General features: G+C 33.6%; 1 protein-coding gene and 2 long non-coding RNA genes across 3 annotated transcripts in view; 1 reads left to right on the top strand and 2 right to left on the bottom strand.

Moving 5' to 3' along the window:
• Positions 1-13501, bottom strand: part of LOC107992577 (probable serine/threonine-protein kinase dyrk2) — a 203119-nt gene extending 189618 nt beyond the window's left edge. Inside the window, 1 exon segment of the mRNA XM_062076146.1 lies at positions 13195-13501. The gene's annotated coding sequence lies outside the window, so the exon portion shown is untranslated.
• LOC133666232 (uncharacterized) lies at positions 1412-19541 on the top strand. The gene is made up of 2 exons (XR_009830074.1): positions 1412-2532; positions 19179-19541. It is a non-coding gene; the product is annotated as an uncharacterized LOC133666232 (long non-coding RNA).
• On the bottom strand, positions 13963-19718 carry LOC133666229 (uncharacterized). Its single transcript, XR_009830072.1, has 5 exons — positions 19618-19718; positions 18525-18658; positions 18304-18448; positions 15375-15594; positions 13963-15108 (listed from the first exon to the last, which is right to left on the bottom strand). It is a non-coding gene; the product is annotated as an uncharacterized LOC133666229 (long non-coding RNA).

Genomic DNA, 19718 nt, shown 5'->3' with positions numbered 1-19718 from the left:
GACAAAGTCACTGTACTGCTCGCTCACCTATTAATAGGCATCTTGTGAAACATCATGCAAATGAAAACAAACGCGGATAGTTAGCCGCAATGATCACAAGATATATTGCTTAATACACTTTGAGTAGTATCTTAAATTTATACTTCTTAATATTGGATTGTTATTACAGCGATTCTATTTATCATTTGATGTTTTCTCTTTTTTTGATTATTGGTTTTCGTTCTCGAAGAACTCGACAAGTTGTAAATTGTAGTTATTAACTTGCACGTGATAAGTATTGTAAAAATTTCTTGTTACATCCTTATTCTTTTTCTCTATATTAATCAATCATGTTAGAAATCTTAAATAAAATCTTGTAAAGCGCACTCGAATCTCTTCGGAATATGACTCCGCTTTTGAGCAGAATTGTACTTGATACAGTGAGATGATGGTCTAAAGGCTGAAGAAATCGGGGGGTTCTCTTTCGCGAATAGCGTTTCCGGTGCAAAGAGATTGCGAGGAATGCCGAGAACGCGGTCGGAAATTTTAATTAGGCGTTAAAGTAAATACGACTTAAAGGAACGATTATCGTGTTAGAAATTGTGTCAGCTTTAAATATTGTATGTCTGCGATCATAGAAAACGTACGTGTATCATATAATAGAGCATATTACAGCAATTCATCTCTAATCTGCCAACATAGCGTAGGAGAACTCGAAACGCACTCCATTAACATACTTGGACATTAAGTGATCGCGCGTCTCTCGGCGCCGTGAATTACGCGCGGTGAATGCTGAACGAGTCTCAAACGGGCGCATACCAATGATCCAACCGAGTGACTGGCTGATTGACTGATTGATTATTGGTCGACTTGTGTATCCTCGTGTCACCGTGACACAATCTACGAGACGCGCATTCTCTTGATGATATCTTCAGCATCACACAGATGAGGATACTCGATAATGGACATTGCAAGTTATACGGGATGAATCATGCAACAATTATTGTTGTTGGTTGTGCCATGCAAAAGTTGCATGGTGGAAAAACAGATGTAATTTAGTGTTATTAATTTCTTTTGAGAGTCGAAAGACACGAAGGCCACATTTGTTTTTTAAAAAAGGGAATTGTGTACTTTTTAATATGTAAAAAAAAATTAATAACACCAAATTATTGATTTCTATAGCATGCAACTTTTGTCGTGCGATATTTTTTTCATGCAACAAGAAAAAAATGTATACACGCATTCATTCTTCCGCAATTCACTCTTCATTCTTCATATTTTAGTTCGTATTTTTTAATAGAAATGAAAATTATGGTGTTAAAACGAAAAGTCCCTAGAATTATATAAGCGAGATATTTAAAATTCATTTTTTAATTTCTTAAAATATGAATTATATTGGAAGTAAAAAGAATGAGTTTGTATCAAATTGTTTTTGAGTTTGTATCGAATAATTGTTATATTTGATAAATATAATCAGCGATTAATCTTTAACTTTTAACAAGGATGTTGAAAAGAAAATCGTATAACTTTTTGTTTTAATAAATATATAAATATCTTGTACGGTTGTAAAATCAAAAATTTTTGTTCAGAAACTGGAATTAAATTCACGGGAGCGACAAATTTGATCTATTATTTTGCCAAAATTCAAGATTACCAACATTCAATTCGTCACACTAATCATGGTGTCAACGGCCTTTCAGCCGTTTTATTTTTATAACAACCGTTATTAAGGTTAGGTTATAACTTTCTTTTCTAACCGCGTTGAATCGCTAGGACGATCGTTGATCATCGCTTATATTCGTCGCCCACGCTCTTTACGTGACTATTCATCTTTGTAACCTGTCGTTCAATTTTCACGATCCCAGATTTCACTCTATTCACGGTGAATTAATTTTACTTTGTATCATTAACGTGGAAAAGTACAGTGTATCGACATAACCTCTAATACCGGAACTCGTACCAACCTCAAAACGATGAATTTTAGGTTTTCATCTTTGAGAGAACAAATACACTTTCGTTCTATTTTTATATTCGTTCGATCGTTTATGCGTAGAATTATATTTTAGACTATATTTAAAACTAGTAATATTAGCTTCCATGCTTTCAACTTCACTTTCGCCTTTATAAAAACAGAAGAGACAACATGAGAATCTAGGCAGAGAAAATATAGGGTGCTAAACATAGCTACCCTTTTTTGAATTGTCGGCACCGTACAAAACTTGACTCTGAGATGCAGTTCCATTTTAGAACTTGTTTCGCTTCTTACGTCTCGTTAAGACAGGTTCAAACACGCGACTCGATGCTAGATACGCACTTCGCGACCTCTCACGGTACGGTTTCCATATCGAATTGTCTTTCGCCTCGATGATTACTTTCTTGACGCGATCGCGTGCCCAACGCTCATTCGACGAACGTGCGACATCCGATGCGAGTGTGTCAATGACTGGTGAAAGGTATCAATGGATTTTCCTCTACTGACCCACGACAAGGAACTTTCAATCTCTAGTCACCTACACGACGATTACGTGCTTCCACTTACATAATCGACGCAAGGTAAATATTATTCCATTATAACTAACACTTCATAACCTCTTTCCCTTTTGAAGTACGATAATGAAATATGAAAATATGAAGATTACTAAATTGAAAATTTTTAAAATAAATATTACGATGATTTATTATGATTGCAAATTAGAATTTTCTATCTTTTTATTTATTTGCATCAACGAATTAAACAGATATAAATTTTTATTAAATAAATATTTTCAATTTAATAAAATACCAACAAAATTTGTTTTAGAATATATGAAATTAAATTGGTAATCTTAATGCCACGAGTATATGTACTATCTCGATCCGACTTTAACCGACATTACCCGATTTTAACCGAAGATGCTCGATATTTCGAATTGAAATAAAAATTAAAATATATGTAAAAATATAATATCGAGCAAGCGAAAAAAATAAAATTCATCGAAATTAGACTTTGTTGTCACTTAATTTAACTCTGATGTATATTTTAAATAATACGTGATCTTATAATTTTCATTAATCAATAACGATTACGTGACAAAACGAAACGACTTCGAGTTACGATGTCCCGACGCAAACTGGTTCGGTGCAAACGGAATATATTGCCGATCCGGTAGGGGAAAAAAAACGCGGGTAATTTGATTTCATTTTGAAATTACAGACCATCGGCCATCGATCATCATCTTGGCCATGTTGTTGCGCGCAATACTTTACCGTTCGATCCAGATTTACTGTTTAAAAAACAGTCACGATGCGCAATAAGTTAACTATTATCATTCATATCGGGACAAGAAATAATGAGGCATAAAGATATCATGGTATCTTAATAATATTGCGTGGTATTATAAACAGCCATATAGACAGATAAAAATTGATTTTTTAAAAATATTTTGACAAAGTATCAAAATAAAATTCCTTAATTACGATCATAATATAATTATGATCTCGTTAATTTCACGTATAGGTATAAATTTCTTCGCTACATTTATCCGACATCTTATCTACATTAAAAATATTTGAATTTTTCGTTTCCCTAAAACGATGGATACCTGTTATTATCCTACATTGAAAAACACGTCGTACAACATTAGGTGTCGATCACTTTGCATCTTATAAAATATCTTAAAACTGATTATCTCGCTCGCGAAGCTTGTACTTCAATCCGAATATCTATCACGAAGATGCGTAAATATAAATTCCTATAAAACAAAATACGATCAACCTTGAAATATAATATAATTTCGTTATCAAATATATTAATCAAATATATAACATTTAAACAAACATTGAATCCTACGTGGAAATTAGATATTATAAATATTTATCTCCCATCCCGTTTAAACCTGTACATGTCTATATATCATAATATATAACTTTCACAGAACAGATGCAAGATTATAAATTGCTTACTTATGAAAATTTATACTATTCGAAATAAGGGAAAAACGAGACGAGAACAACGAGAGGAACTAAACCATAGCTTTGGCACAATTTCCATTAAGAGGGTAAACTGTTCTACCAACTTTCGAACTTGCTATGTATATATCAACGAATATCGCAACTTTCAGCGCTAATTAAAGACTTCGCTACGTTTCGAGAAGATATCGCCGAAAACCGAAACATCGAATCAGGGGTCGTAAAATAAATTTCTACGATATTACGCTGAATCGATCTGTTGGGACACGTTTTAACATTGGCTCTCAACGCCAGCATCTGCATTGTGTGTAACCGCAGACACAGAGGTAACGCCGGCGGTTGCCTCAGCTCTGACAGAAGTTGACCTTCGTGAACGGTATAGTGTAGCCTTTCCTTCGGCCTCAGACAGTTTCATCCTTCGTGCGTTTCTCCAACCACTGTCCACAGTTATAGATCACGCTCACGCTACCTTTGGGAACCAAGGGCCTACTCGACAATGGGCCAATAACCGAGAGGTTTACAGTCTCTCCTTCTTTCAATCTCGATGGAATTAAAATATCCTCGATGAGGATTCTGTGAATTCTCTCTTTCGAAACGATGATAAAATCGATCGAGGAGACGGTACGATTGATCCCATCGAATTCCACTTCGATTTCTCGATGTACATCGGGATATAATCATTCGAACGAAAGAAAGGAATCGTCGACCTTTTTTCAGGGAATAGTTGAAATGTTTCTGCCTTTTATAATATGGAGGAGGGGGGTTATTATAGGATAGGTATAATTAACGAGTGGAAGGGATTTTTCTAAATTCCATGTAGGTCGATCCTGGCGAGATACGAGAGTCAGTTTTCCAAATTTTTTTTTTCCTTTCATCCTTCACTTTTTCAATCTCGTATATCCTCCATTCATTTCAACGCCATTTCTCCATCATTCTTCCAGTTTTTCGACGCGGATGGAAAATTATCTCTGGGCTTATTCGATAATATTCTTTCTTTCTAATTTTTGTGAAAATAAAATGCGATAACGAGTAAAATAATGGAAATATTCGACCCGATTCTTAGTGTTCAGTTGCTTACTTTGATTTGTTAAAATCAAGCTGTTATCTATATCTGTGTTGGAATTAAATTTAGAACAATAATTAATTATCATTCAATTATCATATTAGAAATTATATTATTTATATTAACATGTTATCGCTATTATTAAATCATTTTTCTCTTTTTCTATCATTATCTCCGATTGTTCACGGTGAAATGAATATATAGGTTGCTACCTCAACGTATAGAAATATATGGCTTGTTTACAATGTTACAATCGTTCCGATAATAAACCGTTGCTTTTCTATGTCAAGGTAAAATATATTTTTTTTTTAATAATTCAAGCAGATAATCTCCAATAAGCGTTATAAATCCAAAGTAATTAAGGAAGATGGCAGAGAAACGCGTTAAAAAAAAAGAAAAAGAAAATCAACGAAAGGGAATAAGCGAGGAAGAGGGTAGATTTATTCGTGGTGTGAAACGAGCCTAAAGAAAGCGAAGCGACGGTGTAAACCTCGGCAAATCCGGCCAGAAGCCTTTGTGTTGACTGTTCTTGGCTGAGTGAACGAGCTTGAAGGTGGAGAAGCCAGATTCCCTTACCGGTTGAAAACGTTTTAACCACCTGCTTCCGAAATTTGATCGCCCCTATTCTTGTATACACTTTCCACGGTCTTCCCCTGTGTTGACACACCGAGAGAGAGTGAAGATGGAATTGGAGCCGCAGGGTCTAAATAAGTTGTCAAGATGACAAAACTCGATAGAGGAAAGGTGTCAATAAAAGTGGTACAAAAAAAATAATTCACTACTAGAGATATTAACTGCGTATTTATTTGCACAATATATTATTTATCGAAAAGGTTTATTCGATGAGAAAAATTATTGCTATTGCAAAATATGATATGATAAAAAAAAGATGTTGCGAATAAAAAAGTGGAGAGGAAATTTTTAGTTAAAACGAGTTTTAATGCATTAGAATAAATATATATATTATATCAATAATTTATAGTATAGTTATATTGAAATAATTATTCGAGATAAATTTTAGCCAACTCTGCTGCTTTCGAGTGTCTTGGAAAACTTCAAATTGGCTTTCTGGAAATTCTCAATTATTTAACTTGTACCTCAAACATCTGGTAGTAACATCATTATTTCTGTTTGATCTACCGGCAGGATCCTCCATTAATTTCTAATAGAAACATCCAACCGTCCAAGGGAACACTTATCATCGATATTTTTAGCTATTTTACATTGAATCGAGAAACAGATACACCGTGAAGACATCTATCCCTTACAATACATTACTCGAGGTTATTATCAATCAAAATGCCGAGGATAAGGTTTACGACTGTCTTCAGGGTGAACATGCAATAAACATCCCGTGAAATTCCACTGTCGTCGTAAAGCAAAAACGAATTTCTTCTTGGGCCAGAGATGTTTTTCGAATCCATTATATGAAGTATAAAGTCAAAGTATAAAGTTAATTCGAATCGAATGGATCAAAATTTTCGAGTGAATCGAGGAATAATGATTAAAAGAAAAAAATTCGGGATCGAATAGATGGATAATTGCAATCGAATCGAGTAATAAAGATATAATTTTTTTTAACAACAATTACATATTAAAAAGTTGACGATGGTTGTTCGAGGGGATGAAGAAAAAAAACGAAATAAAAAACAGAAAAAAAATATGATTTATGCTCTCTCTGTGAATAATATCGCTCAAATTCTCGACGATTATTAATCATGATTCGTCTGGCGCCCTACGGTACTCATTGAGGGATTTGCTATTTTTATTGCCAACGTTCAACCACGACTCTCATTTAATACGTACGCTGAAGAATCAATGGAAAAAGTTGCATAAACCTGCACCGCTGGAAACGTAGTTCTTCGCTTGAAAGTAACACGATTGGAATAACGGGGGAAAAAAAAAAGAAAAATTGGGAAGAGAGAGAAAAAAAATGTGAAAGGGACGTGTTACCCCGCGGCAGATTTAGGCAAGAATTTCGTATGCGGGTTTAGTTAGCGTGGAAAGTTATTTCCGTCAGAGCATAACCGTGTTCCGTTGCGCGAGTCTGAAGAAAAATCGCGATCGGTGAACCGTCAGAAAGAATTGAGAAAAATATTCTGGAAAACCGTGATATAGAAAGGAAATTTTTTGAAAAAAAAAAAAAAAGGAAAGAAAGAAAATTAAAACGAAGAGAACAATTGAAAATACGATACAATGGAAAATAGAATTATGAATAAATTATGCAGGGAAAGGACGCTTCAGAATTGAAGTATAATTGTTGTGTACGTATCGCTGAATAAATTTTTAATTTCCGTGTATTATTAAATTATTAACTTTTAAAACTGTATACATGAATATATATGTATATATAAACCCTGAATGCGTTTAGTAACAATACCAATCAAATCAGATCAGCTGATCCTATAACCACGCACTATAATATTAAGAATTCTTGTCAAGTTTCTATTTCCCCGAATGAATAAGTTTTTCTCTTATACATTCGGTTTGTACGTTTGCGGCATCCTTTCTTCTTTCTTCCTCGATGTTCGAACGCATTTAATGGACCATTAGCAGTAATGCTGATCATTCGGATGCGATAGATCGATCGACGATTACTTTTAACCGTCGTATATGGAATACGAACGCTTTTTTGCACGATAACGCGCAGGCGCACAGGGGACAATCGCGACAACGCGATACCGTATTCAAAAATTCGTGAAAAAGACTTAAAATTCATAGTCACGAGTCGCGTTTGTGTTAGATCCAATTGTAACGCCTTGATACGATATTCAGGGCAATGAGAAGCCGAAGAGTTGTGCGAAAGAGTGCCATAATGACAGTGGTAAGACAGTACTTCGATAGCATCCGTCGCAACCATTTTGTCGTTCCCAGCAATTATACACATAACCAAGAAACGCAAATGTATCATCATATGTACGTGTATAATCGATGGAAGAAATATACAGGTTGTAAAATAGGTTAGGTATTCAAACTGCTCTATACCGGAATTTGCAAAAACGTGAAAAGATAAAAATCCGGCAACCTAACCTCAAACGAAGATCTCGTAATGTATAATTTGTCAAATGTAATTCTTGTTTTGTAATGTTTCGAATATCTAAAGTATATTTTCGAGAAAAATATTTAATATAAAAATTCTTTTTATTTATTCTTTCTTCTTTTTCCCCATAGAATAAGAACGATATAGATTTCCATTTAAAAAAGGGAAATTGATCTTCGAATAAGCTTGAAAACATTCTACGGATAAAAAAATAAATAGGATAACTGTATTTCCTTAAGGAAACCACGAAACTTTTATATTTTTCTCGAAAATTCATTACTTCTGAGATATTTTTAATATGAACACGCTACATATAAATAATCTCTTAACTTTATTTTGATCATTGAAACACAGAATGCTACTCTACATGTCACTTTGGTCAATGATGTTACCAATTCATCACTTCCACTCATTACTTATCATCGACACATCGGAAATAGAACAGAGAACAGAGTATTCGTAATACAATTACTACATGTAGCCAACATTTTTTCGATTAGAAACAGCACAATGACCCGCTTGGCTGCGCATAATCGGAACGATAATCCAAAATTGGCCCCCGTAAATAGTGCCAAAGATGACCTGCACTCGTCGGCTCAGGCGAACGGCCTCTCGTTGGACAAAGATACGATGCCATTGGCCCACCTGACAATGCACCGTGCATCAAGGATTCGATAAACTTTCAATGGCAAACAGAAAAGTACGGAGGAACCGGTTCTATAATTTTCAAATGAATAACCATATAGCGATACCATCGCGGCTGAATCGATAAACCGTGGACGAAACAAAGGCGACGGTAATACGTGTTTATGCGCCTCGCTCGTTTTCACCCCGCCACATAATTGTATCTAATTAACTAGATTACGAGACTTAACCTTCGATTAACCCAATAGTCGAAAGGCTTGATGGGAAATCGCAGACAAACAACCTTTACTGACAATTCACACTTTCTCCAGGACATTTCGTGTCTCGTGCGACAATTTAGTTATTCCTTCTCTCTCTTATAACAATAGACGGTTAAACGACGCAATTGCCACCATCTCTCCACTCTCTCCATGATTAAATAAAAGTGAAACTTTTTACTGAATAAATATATATCTAATAAAACTTTATTTTCGTTCGAATTCAAAATCTCTTTTAAGCATGAAACGTGTTAACCTCTTACGTGTTTTAACCTCTTTAGATGCTATAAGAAAGCAAGAGGAACGCCCTCTCACGATCCATTGCTAATTTTCTTTACGGCGCCGTACGTTTATGTCCCAAAGTTCGCAAAGTCAAAGACCCTGGTCCTGGACATTATAGGCTATTAGAGAGTCAACTGGAATTCAGAGTATACCCGGCAAGATTAAAGCAAAGTTGGAGGTCGATGGCGATGGCAGTAACAGCGGCAGCAGCCACTGGCATTGGTGTTGCTGGTGTTGGCTGCCTCTTCAAAGAATCTTTCCTCGATGGACCAGTTCCGGCAGTGCTGCCGCCGCTGTGCAGCCGTTGGCGAATGGGAATAGACTTGGGAAGAAGATAGAAGACGACGAGATGGCGAGAAGTAGAGGGTGAAGGCGAACGAGAGGCCGCGTGCACGGGTAGAGGATAAAACAGGAGCAAGGTTAGGAGAGGGACGACGAACGGAGAAAGATGAGGGTCCGCTTAAGAATAAGAATAAGAGGAATAGGCTGGAAGTAGGGGGAGAGTGCCACTGCGATAGACGAGGAGGATTGCATGAGATACACATAAAGAAGAAGATAGAGGGTCAGAGGAAAAAGGAGAGACAGAAAGAAAAAAGGAAAGATGAAAGTAGGAACAAGAAAGGAAAAGAGGATGGAGATTACGCTATACGAGGAATTGGAAGGAGGAAAGAGGAAGGCGAAGCGAGAAAGATAAAGGAGCAAAAAGAACGAAAGAGGAAAACGAAGAGATTATTCACGAAAGTGGAAGAAGGAAAGAAGAAAGCCAAGATAAATGTAAAGAGAAGCGGCGAATGAAAAAGACAGGCAACGTAAGAGGAAAGAAAGTGAGCAGAAGGATAGTTTGAAAGAGGAGACAGGCAAGAGGTGTAAAAAGCAAGTAGACGCAACTAAATTTCAAACAAATGGAAGAGAAATACAATCGCGAGAGTAACGCTGCGGAACAAGTTGAAAAATTACTGTCTATAAATTCTTTAGCTCGAGCCAATACCGTGAATCGAAATGCGTGGAATTTTTTCGAAATCGGTTACGCGTTCTCGCATCCTTAGAGAACATATGTGTTTCTTCATACGATGCATAAATTCATAAGTTTTACTAGATTTTGTGATCGTAAAAACGGAAAATCTTCCTATTTATTTTTAAAAAACTACCTATTTGCAATCAAATGCATATCTTATCTTAAAGTACAATCGTAATAATCTACGATATTTTGTTGAATATATCTAACGATACGACGTCCCATTTCACGAAAAATCAAATTTTCCCATCGTGTATTTTTTAAGCACACAACACGAAAACAAGCTTCCTCCCTCGTTAAGTTCAACGAGCACGTGCGCCGGCGTCGTTTCGAGCACGCGCTTGCCTTTATCGGCCCTGCGAGCTCCAATTTTCGTTGCTCGAAAATTGGCCGCGCCGACACACCGAGTTAACTACAAGTTTTCGAACGACGCGACGTGTGGAATTATCGGTAGCTACTGGTTCAACCAGTCAGTCATCCGGATATTTCGTCTCTATAGAAAGAGTACAGGTGGAAAAGAATCGACAAGACAGATTCGTGGAACGAATACACGCTTGACCAAACGTATCCCTTTGAATATGCATTGGATGGAGAAACGGTTCGAGACGATGTTCCCCTCCTTGGCCTCCGCCTTATTTCTCATTTTTGTCACCAGGGGCCGTAATGGGCTTAATTCGCCACGCAGGATTCTCAGTCTGTCTCTATCGCGCTATCGGGAAACGGAGGTTGTTCGGGGAGAGAAAGGGGAATCCTTCTCGCGCGAACAGCGAACATCACACATGGTCGGTTGGCGTGCCGGGGCTATAATCGTCCTCGCGTGTAATGTACGATCGGTAGGAGGACAAGAGCCAGTGAGTTTCTTCGTGAGCGAGCGCGCCTGCCTTGTGGAAACTAGTGTGCGTCGCGTGATGTCAATGACACTGCTGCGTTGCAGCTGCTGCACACATAAGTCAAGCCCTGGCACAACACGTGCGAGCCACAGGTATATACGTGCGTGCACGACTGAACTACCACCATCGACCGGGCATCGACTGGACAATCTGGTGTGAGTTCCAATACCTGTGTTCCCGCATAAGTATTTGTTCATCTGTGTTACGTGTTTGAGGGAGTCCACACGGTGAATATATCGCGAGCTACGGCGACCAGAGGATCCTGCCCCCTATCGTTATCTCATTCTATCTTATTCGGTGTTCTCAGTCTCTCGCTGTACACCGAGGGCAGAAGTCAAATATTTCCATTCCTTTTGTGATGAAGCAACTAGATGGACTCTCATTTCATAGGAATTAAAGATGATATTATAACTTTTGTATGTTTTAGCTTGAATGATGAGACTATATTAATGTTAGGTTAAGTTAATAAGCAATTGATAATTATTATGCATTTATAAATTTGCTATTTGCATTTTGAGAGAAATTTTGTTTAGAATTATTGAAGAAAAATGATTTGTCATTTAATTGAAATTGAAAAAATCTATGATTTTAATTGCCAATCATTGATAAATGAAGTTATGAAATCTTTCATTGAATAATATATATATATATACATCAAATATGTTTTTCCATGAATATTATTTAGTTTTCTTGATCATTGAAATGAAATAAAAATTCAAGAAGAGAGATGTTTTACTTTAGAATTTTAATTTGTTGTGAAATGATATTCAAGACAGGTCCAAATTTATAAAAGATTTAAAGAATGTCGACTTTTACAAATAAACAGTGAATTTTTAATAGCACACATATCTGAAACATCAAGTACATGGCACGTGTGTCTGAAATGCAGATAATTACAACCTGACGGAAACCCCTCACAATAAATTAAGGACAATAACACCTGGTATCTTGATAATACGTGCCATATATTAATTTTCTAAAGAAACTCTTTTAAGAATAATATATATAATAAAAACGCAATAATTTGCAAATTTATTTTTGAACCGAAAATAATCTTTTAGAAAACTATATATATCATAGAAAATCACTAGTAAATTTATTTTTATGATTATAAAAGCATAAAAAATATATACGTTGAATTAGATGAACTAAAGCAAAATATTTAAAAATCAAAATGGAGTCTGGTGTATAAAATATATAGAACCAGTTTCGTGAGAACATTTTCCGCAGTAGACGCAATGATCAAAGGAACTGTAATCGACTGAACTCTGACCTATGACTGGAATTTAAAGTAGAATGAATTAAACCTACTCACAGGACAAGTAATATATACGTATTCTATGACAGAAGCCTATAAAATTAACTATCATTCATAAAACTCTAATATTAAAATCATTTATTGAAACCAGTCTCGTTTTTCGTTAACTAAATGTATAAAAAAAAAAGTTTCAAATTTATATATTTTTTTTATATATTTTATTTTTTGAATATTTAATAATTAGAGTTTAATATGTGAAAATATATTTTCACATATAATTAAAATAATTTCTTCTAATTTGATTATAAAAAATTTAATAAAGAAATTAATTGCGCTAACAAAAAATTTCAAACATTCGATGAATTTATTAAACGAAAAAAAATAAAAAAATAAAAATTCTTTATTTTTCGAATAACTCCCACATTTGAATATTATTTTAATTAAGTATTATAGATTATGAGTTTGTGAAAAACGTAAAACAAAGAAGCTATTCATTTATAATTCAAACATGATATTAATTAAATTGATATACGCTTCACGGCCAGAATATTGTTCACCTAACCTAACTTTCTTTTTACTTTTCTTTTTCCTCTTCCTATACGATATATATCTTTAAACCAATATAATTTTATAAAATGTTTACAAAACTTGATTTCATTTAAAAAATACAATGTGTAATATAAATATTTTGAAAAAAGTATCAATATAATGCATTTTTATTATAAGAATAATAAGTGAAATATAATACAAAGAAAGAAAGTATCGTTCTAGAATTTCAATTAATATAATATAATCGATTCTGCAAAAAATTACTCACCACATCAAATCTGGGCATATCTGTAAATACCTATCGTTGATTCAGCAGAATGACAATTTTGAAGATTATATTCTTTCTTCTTCATTGAATATTATACATGAACACAAATTTCAAATTATCAACGGTTTTGACGAACATTCACGAGCATGCGTTTATCACATGTTTCCATCCACTAGCAGAGAAACACAAATATTCACAAACTACCGTGGATACATAGTTTAAAATTATGCGGGAAGAAAACGAAAGAATTAAGTAAAAAGGAAGAAAAATTCTTAACGAACGAATATTAATCAACGACACCGGGATGATGTGCACGTGTTGCGGAACGCGTTCCGATCTCTGTCGTGCGCATATAAGTCGCGCAGCATGTTCATTGCACGCATGCGTAGGCGTTCGAGCTTTTTCGCCGCGCATTTGCAATTATTATAAATCCTCTTTTGGCTCGCGAAAGCAAGCTCGTGTTTCCTCTTTCACCATGAAATCATTATAAATCCGCAAGAAAGATTCGGTTGCAGGAACAACTACTGCAAAAATTATTTCTTACATATCAATAATTCGACTATTTTTTAAGGAGATGCATATATAATTTTCTTTCTAGTTAATAATATTTTTTTTCTATCTGATGTTTAGTAAATAACAATAAAATAATGATTTATTTCGACGAATTCGTTTTAAAAAATTTTACATATTGTTGAAAATGAAAATTTTATTATTTAATTGACAAAAAACATTATATATTAGAAACTATTTAAAAAAAAAAGAACACACTTACTATTGAATAATAATATTTATTATTATCGCAATAAATATAACTTATATACAATAAATGATTAATTCCATGATGCAATGAAATAACGTGAGAAATTAATTCAATCTATATAGTTCAATTTAAATAAAATCACATATTCAAACAATTATCTCATTTCAATCTTTAATTTAAATTTTAACTTATGTTACTTTAATGAAAAAGTTAAATAATATTCAAAAAATAAAATCCCAGCACACTTCACGCTTGAACAAACTTCAAAAAAATATAAAAGTAAAAAAAGATGTACAAAAAATTTCTCATTAAAAGATATTCACAACTTCTCAACGTCACGATGAAACAGCATGAACGAACATTACCGTTAACCGATCCGTGCTGTTTCGGTCGCATATTCTTGTTCATGGACGTCGCGACGCCGTGTCGCGTCGTCAAGATTGGCTTCCGCGTGCGAAAGTGAAACGATCATGTAATTTCTTCTGGTTTCGTTCAGCGTTAACCAGCGTGATACACGATACGACGTTGTGTTAATATCTTTTTTTTTTTCAATTCTCTTCCTTTTTTTTCTTTCTCTTATCTTTTATATTTTCTTCATTGCCTTTGTCTTTTCTCTTTTCTTCTTTGATCTTTTCTCTTCTTCTTTTCTTATTTCATTCCTACTCTTTTCTTTTTTTCTTGGATGTCAAGATAACATCATCTCTTGAATATCTTCTATCTTCTCCTTGTATCTTCGATCTTTTCTTCATCTCTTTTCTTTTGTTCAATTTTTTTTATCTTTTCTTCTGTTGTCGATCTGAAACTGAACCGGCCACGAGAGAAACATTTTTATGGGGAACGATTCATTCACGGAGATCCTCGTAATTGCTCATCAAGCCCAGCGACACGCACTCAATTATTTCCACGAGTGTCTCACGTCCTACGCAATTTACTCCTCCGTAGTAGTAAGTAGCCTCTGCCGCGACGATTGTCAATACAAGGCGTTACTCTTCCTGATTATGACACGCACATTGGATGCGAGATAGCTTCTTCTCTAAGGAATGCTCGTGTATTATTATTATTATTTATAATCTTGCATTCTGAATTTTTTTATTTCTTTCTTTAAGTTTTCTTTTATAATAAGTTAAGCTCATTTTTCTGACCAAAAAGTTATTCTGAAAGCATTGAAAAAATGTAAAATCGAAAATATTAAAAATTTATTATTTCAGAAATATTTATAGCATTGATCATACATTTTTTGCATTTTTTATTTCATAGATTAATTTTAACAAAATATTTATTATATTAAAATAAAATAAAGCGTTGATCAAATTTAAAACTTTAAAAATAATTTTTCTTCTGCATTTTTAAGTTTCGAATCTTATACAGATAATTAATATTTATATATAATTAATTTATTACATTCTTTAAAAAATTTTACCTCGTGCATTAATTCTCATCTCCTTCATTTTCACAACATAATAATAATTCTCCTTCTGCTGGCTTAAATCTTTCCATCTATTATCCAATATTCATTGTATCTCAGAAAATAAGTTTCCAAATTTATTTAATCCAAATTTATCTTTCATTCTTAGAGAAGAATAGAATATATAATATCAAAATTCGATCAACTATTTCCAAATGTTCTGCACAATCCTTTCCTATATATCCAATTAATATCACACAATTAGCAATTTTTCTTCGACGAATGCCACGCAGAAAACAAATGAATTTCATCGGTCTGTCAATCGCAAACAATTCCCGTTCACTCTGAGAAACTGGTATTCTCCTTAATTCGGTTTCATCGTTATCCCGGTAAGGTTTGATTGATTCGTCCACGGTCATGCAGCCGATTTAATTAGAGGCGCGCAAATTAGTCGTGGCTCGCGTCCACGAAAAAAAAGTCAGGTCGACGTGCCGACGATGGCGGTTCACCGCGGAAAAGAATGTTTTCTCACGTGTTCACGGATACCGCGTCATCAGTGCTAAAAGTTAACGGTAACCAGCGAAGGTTGTTGCAAGTGACTCACACCTTTCCTGATTTTCCATCTCTCTTTCTTACTTTGATAAAGTTATGACTCTGAATCATTTGCAATTCTGACATAACAATGAAATAGAATTCTGTTATTATTGATAAAAAAAAAAACCTATTAGAGCATAGCCACGAGAAGTTAAATTAAATATTTTTATTATTAAAGATTGCAATTTATGCATCTATGGAAATTTTAAACGTGATACAAAATTTATAGTATGCACATGATCAAAAAGATATAAAATATCCAAAGTAAGTATATTATGAAAATGAAAAATAAATTAGTCTATGTAATTTTTATATATATATTATATATTATATTCCATATAATTGTAATATTCATTGAAATTCAAGAGAAAAATTTACCTCGGAATAATCTTCGGTGAGCAAGATATAATGAGGTAAAAATTAAAACAAGTTTTATCGAAAATAAACGAATTATCATTCAGCTAACATCGGATTGCAACATTTGAACAGTTATATTATAATTGAAAACAATTATATCGAAAATAAATATGACGAAGAATGTGATTGAAAATAAAATAAATGAAAGAGAAAGATAAATAAGGAAAAAAAAATGTATTCTGTAGACGTCGTTACTGTTTGTTTATAAATTACTAATTTTTTTTTTATTCTTCTTCATCAAAATCATCATCTCTTATACCACGAATTATCATCCCTCCATCTTTTACTTCCTTGTTATTTCATCGAGCACGTTCGCGCGAAATGTACAGTCATTCGAGAAAACGAACAAGACTTGTTACTCTCGACACGTCCATCGTGCACGAGTGACGTGCAAAAAAACGTACACGCGATCCGAAAAGCGAATTAACGATATTATCAAAATGTCCAAAATGAAACAAGAGATAGCGTACAGTCAGTTCAAAGTCTGAACCTGGTAAAATTGAGTTCAACACTTGAATTGCTTCTCGCTCCTTTGGAAACGGATCCTGGCACTTATTTGGCCTCTTCCCAGCTTTCCACCTGGGAATAGAAGATATCTGACTGTCGCGGGGAATCGTGGGAAGTAAACGATACCAATCGAAAAAAATTCTTCGTGTCGACGCAACCCTTCATCCACGAAATTATATCGTAAAACGATACCGAGAGCTGCCTTGGAAAAATTAAAGAAGCATCATTCGATTTCTTTCGAATTTAATTATAAATATTTTGTTTACCAGATGATATTATTCGTTTATTTAATGATAAAAATTAATCAAAATATTGAGTATGACCGATAGAAATCTCTAATTAATTGAGGAAAAAATAAAATTTTTTTATCGAAAAAAGTTTTTTAACTTAAAAATTAGATTGGAAGACATTTAGTGTAAGGGGAAAAGCCGTTACTGTACTTCTTTCCGTTAAAAAATCCTTTTCCTGTGAAAATACCGATGAGACATCCGTTTCTTTTGTGCCTATCTCGAATCCCGTTCTCGAGGTCTGCGCGATAACGTCGATCGTTTATGGGAGAGGTTAACGAGAGGATCGTGATGGTTTAATGAAACGCGTTTCACGCGGTTTCAGGCAAACGCAGATGCTATTCTAATCAACCATTCCTCGACACGAGATTCGACGAAAGTGTATTGAGGTATAACGCAAGAGTGTGTTGGTCGAGAAAGAGGAATATTGATTTCACTACTAGCTGCACTTTCATTCATCCGACTTGAAATAGAATTGGAGAGATTTATCTATCGCGTTAAACAGATGAGATATCTTGTTGATTAAATAGAATAGAGAAAAAAATATTTTATTTATATCAAATCCGAGTATAACATATATGATTCCTTTTTATGATTTAACTATTAAATAAAATAAAATTTTCAACATATTTATGAAAATATTTCAATATCATCATATATATATATATATTATGTATAATTTTTCTAGATTTAATGAAATGTATTATCATATAACAAACTAATCTTATATAATCTTTTTTCTTTAAAACAATTGAAGACAATTAAACAACATTGTAGATATTATTATAAATCTTTCTTCGATTAATTCGATATTTGCAAATTCTGAGAAATTTATTATGTACAACCAGTGATATTACATATCAATACTCAGAAAGTCGTGCCGAGAATAACTTTTCGCGTAGGTATAAGTAACGCAAATGTCGATTTGCGGAAAGTGGCGAGGAGAAATGTATTATAAAGCAAGAAAGTGAGATGTGAGTAGACACTAGTGGGTGTATTCGTATACGAGAGATGTGGGAAGAAAAAAGCAATACGAAAGTGCAAGTCGTTTGCGTAACGCGAAGTTACTTAAGGCAATGTTCACACCGTTTATTAAGAGAGTCGATAATAAGTATATCTGTACAGTAAATTGGTATTACCTTGATAACAATTGTCCCCATTGATTAATATTCCAAATAACGTGTCCATTTTAAAATTGAAATGATCATTTTGCATAACATGGGAATGTAATGTAATATATCAATTATTAAAATAAATAAGCATTGGAAATTGTAGAAATATCAACTGAAAATAAAATAGAAAATAAGAAAATTGAAAGAATGTAATTAGAATGCATAAATATTAAATCACATTAACTGACAATAATGGTAAATCTTCGATTTCTTTGGAGAATATAATCCATAAATATATACTGTACGTAACTTAAGAAAATATTCCATGTCATTTAACTTGTCTCCAATCTCCAATTTGAAATCTCAGTTTCTGCAACACCCTCTACATAAAGATACAATATCGACATGTATTTATTAATAACTTCCAAGCGATTCGCAAATGCTTATGGTTAGATATCCGGCAGCAATCGGTGGCCCTATTTCTCCAATGACGAATCCATTCGTCTTGGAAGAAAACATTTTCTCGATCTGTTCGAATTAAGACAAAGACGAGGCACGAAATTGCGAAATGAAATTATGTATAATATCATGAACGAAGTATCAGAGCCAATTTATTGGCCATTATACGTTTGTATGTAAAATGTCTATTGATGGCTTCTTTTTTCTTAGTTTATTGACCAGCCATAAAAATATTGGTCGTAATCTCTCAACCTAAATATTTGAACGTCAAAAGGACATATTATACCGTGATATAAATGGCAATTAAACGAATTAACAACGCATCCGTCAAATCGGTGGATTAATCTTATTTATGCCTTGTTAAATCGATCGACAAGCGCGTCGTGGTTAACTCGATATTTAATGAACGATGCTATACACGTTAATCACTTTGATTTTTTCAGGCTATGGTGGAGAAGATCTAACTATAAAAGGCGTCTAATAAATCTCGATTAACGCGATCACAGTGGCAATGAAAAGTGAAATTCCCTATAAATTTATGATATCATTAAAGCTGTCTCATAAGTGAAAGTATTTTCTTTTAATGAATATTCCATTCGATATTTGATATTTCATTTTTGATTTTCAATGTAATTTTTATAAAATGCCGATAATTCTATTTAAAAACATTTGTTTACACTGATAATGAATTTGTAAACTGAACTCTCAAGCGATGCATGATTTATTTTTTGTAAAGTTAGGTTAACTCGATGAGTTTATATTATTGCAGATTTCAAGACTTGAAAATTAAACTAACTAAAACAAAATATTTAATACATTTTTTCTAATATTTAACTGAATATTTTCAATCTTTTTCATATATTCTAATGATATAATTCTTACCAAATTCCAAATAATCATTTCTTGCAAATTTTCGATTTACTTATTCACATTTTCTTATTAATTACTAACTAACCTATACGAAACGTGAATCGAAATAAACT

Source organism: Apis cerana, linkage group LG6, assembly GCF_029169275.1.
Source record: "Apis cerana isolate GH-2021 linkage group LG6, AcerK_1.0, whole genome shotgun sequence".
In the NCBI taxonomy this organism is placed as follows: domain Eukaryota; kingdom Metazoa; phylum Arthropoda; class Insecta; order Hymenoptera; family Apidae; genus Apis; species Apis cerana.
The sequence above is the reverse complement of the archived record's forward strand: the minus strand, read 5'-3'. Positions and strand labels throughout refer to the sequence as shown.